The following is a 2,938-nucleotide window of genomic DNA, read 5'->3' as shown; positions in this document are numbered from 1 at the left end:
AATGTACTGAGCCTTGCCCTGAGCCCAGGGTAAGGGCCCTACTATATCCATTATTCATTTCATGAACGGCCAAGGGGAAAGGACCGAATGAAGTAATTCCCCCGGTTGATGTATCGAAGGGGCATGCCTTTGACATTCATTGCATTTTTGAACGAAGTCCTTCGCATCTTTCTCCATGTCACTCCAGTAATACCCGGCCTTGATCAACTTTCGTACCAACGATTCTGCACCAGAATGGTTTCCACAAGTTCCCTCATGGATTTCTCTCATCACATAGTCGATTTCCCCGGGACCTAAGCACCTTGCTAATGGGCCATAGAATGATCTTCGGTACAACTGGCCATCAATCAAACAAAATCTCGCCACTTTGGTTCGAAAAGCCCTCGATTCTTTGGGGACAGGAGGCAACTTTCCCAACTCGAGGTAATCTACGTATTTGTTTTTCTAATCCCAAGTTAAGCCGGTCGAGTTTACTTCAGAGTGACCGGTTTCTATTACCGAACTCATCAACTGCACCATCGCTCCGGAATTGAATCCTTCAAATTCTACCGACGAGCCTAAGTTTGCCAAAGCGTCAGCCTCATTATTCTAATCCCGAGGTATGTGCTCCAGCATCCACTCTTTGAATCGATGCAGTACCACCGGTAACTTTTCTAAGTATCTCCACATCCGGTCATCCTTGACTTCGAACGTACCGTTTACTTGATTGACTACGAGGAGGGAATCACACTTGGCCTCAATGATCTCGGCACCCAAGATTTTATCCAGTTATAGACCTGCAATCATAGCCTCGTGTTCGGCTTCATTATTAGTCAATTTCACAAAACTAATTGATTGTCTTATTATATCACCAATAGGGGTTTAAGAGCGATCCCTATCCCGGACATTTTCATGTTGGTGGCACCGTCTATGAATAAGGTCCAAACCCCCGAACTAGTCCCCGAGGTAAGGAGTTATTCTTTATCGACCTCGGGGATCATGGCCGGTGTAAAGTTGGCCGCGAAGTCCGCTAGTATTTGGGATTTGATAGCAGTTCGGGGTTTATATTCAATATCGTAGCGACTAATCTCGACAGCCCAATTTGCTAACCGGCCTGAGTGTTCGGGTTTATGCATAACATTTCTTAAGGGGTATGATGTTACGACACATATGGGATGACACTGAAAGTAAGGTTTTAATTTTCCTGGATGCACTCAATAAAGCAAGTGCTAATTTTTCTAAGCGTGGGTACCTGGTTTCAGCGTCACCTAAGGTTCTGTTCACATAATAAACTGGGTATTACGTACCTTCTTCTTCTCTAACCAAGATGCCACTTACCGCTATCTCAGACATCGCCAAGTACAGGTACAACTGCTCGTTTGCCTTTGGTGTGTGTAGCAAAGGTGGGCTCGATAAATACCTTTTGAGTTCTTCTAAAGCCTTCTGACACTCGGGGGTCCAGGAGAAATGGATCTTTTTCTTCAGCAATGAGAATAACTGATAGCTTTTATCCGAGGATCTGGAGATGAAACGGCTTAGTGCAGCTATCTGCCCGGTCAATCTTTGCACCCCTTTGATGTCGTCTATAACGGTGATATCTTTTATTGCCTTTATCTTATCCGTGTTGATTTCGATCCCTCGATTCGATACCATGAAGCCGAGAAACTTACCCGAACCTACACTGAAGGCACATTTTTTCGAGATCAGCTTCATGTTATATTTCCATAATAAGTCAAAAGTTTCCTACAAATATTTTAAATGGTCCTCTGCTCGCAGGGAATTAACAACCATGTCATCTATATAAACTTCCATTGATTTTCCTATTTGCTGTTCGAACATGTGGTTAACTAGGCGTTGATAGGTGGCACCGATATTTTTTAAGCCAAAAGGTATTACATTATAACAATATGTGCCAAACCTTGTCACAAAAGAAGTTTTTATCGGTCATCCGGGTCCATCTGTATTTGGTTATACCCGGAGTAGGCATTGAGAAAACTCAGCATCTCGTGCCTTGTCGTAGCGTCGATCATTTGATCGATGCTGGGCAAAGGAAATGAATCCTTCGGGCATGCCTTATTTAAATCGTTATAATCTATGCACATTCTAAACTTATTTTCCTTTTTAGGTACGACTACTACATTAGCTAACCAATCCGGGTACTTAACTTCCCGAATGGATCCTATTTTAAGGAGTTTAGATACCTCATCTTTGATGAATGCATGCTTGACCTCGGGCTGTGACCTTCTTTTTTGTTTAACTGGAGGAAAACTTGGGTCCAGACTCAGCTTGTGAGTTGTCACCTCCGGTGGGATACCTGTTATATCTAAATGGGATCAGGCAAAGCAATCAGTGTTATTTTTAAGAAATTCAATATATTTTTTCCTGAGCTCGGAGGTTAACCTCGTGCCCAGGTATACCATCCTGTCCGGTAGATGAACGAACAGTATAACTTGCTCAAGTTCCTCGACCGTTGACTTAGTGGCGTCTGAATCATCGGGTACCACGACGGATCTCGGGACCCTATAGTCGATTTCTTTATCTGGTGCGTTCCTTTCCCGATCTTTCAAGGACACCGAGATCGGAACTTGTGATTGTTATTTGGCGTCTTCCCCTTTGTTTGACTTCCCATATTTCAGTATCGGAAGCTTAGTGGGGGGGCTACTTCCTCGACCACGAACATCTCTTTTGCAGCCTGCTGCTCACCACGGACCGTCTTAATTCCCTCTGGGGTCGAGAATTTCAGCACTTGGTGTATAGTTGAAGGCACTGCCATCATGTTATGTATCCACGGACTTCCAAACAAGGCGTTGTATCCCATGTCACCTTCGATCACATAAACTAAGCCTGTTGCGTGGTTCCCGACATGTTGACCGATAGGGTGCTTTCACCCTTCGTCGTTTCGCATGCCATGTTGAACCCGTTAATTACTCGGACTGCTAGCATGATCTGGTCTAATAAT

Source organism: Lycium barbarum, chromosome 4, assembly GCF_019175385.1.
Source record: "Lycium barbarum isolate Lr01 chromosome 4, ASM1917538v2, whole genome shotgun sequence".
In the NCBI taxonomy this organism is placed as follows: Eukaryota; Viridiplantae; Streptophyta; class Magnoliopsida; order Solanales; family Solanaceae; genus Lycium; species Lycium barbarum.
The sequence above is the reverse complement of the archived record's forward strand: the minus strand, read 5'-3'. Positions refer to the sequence as shown.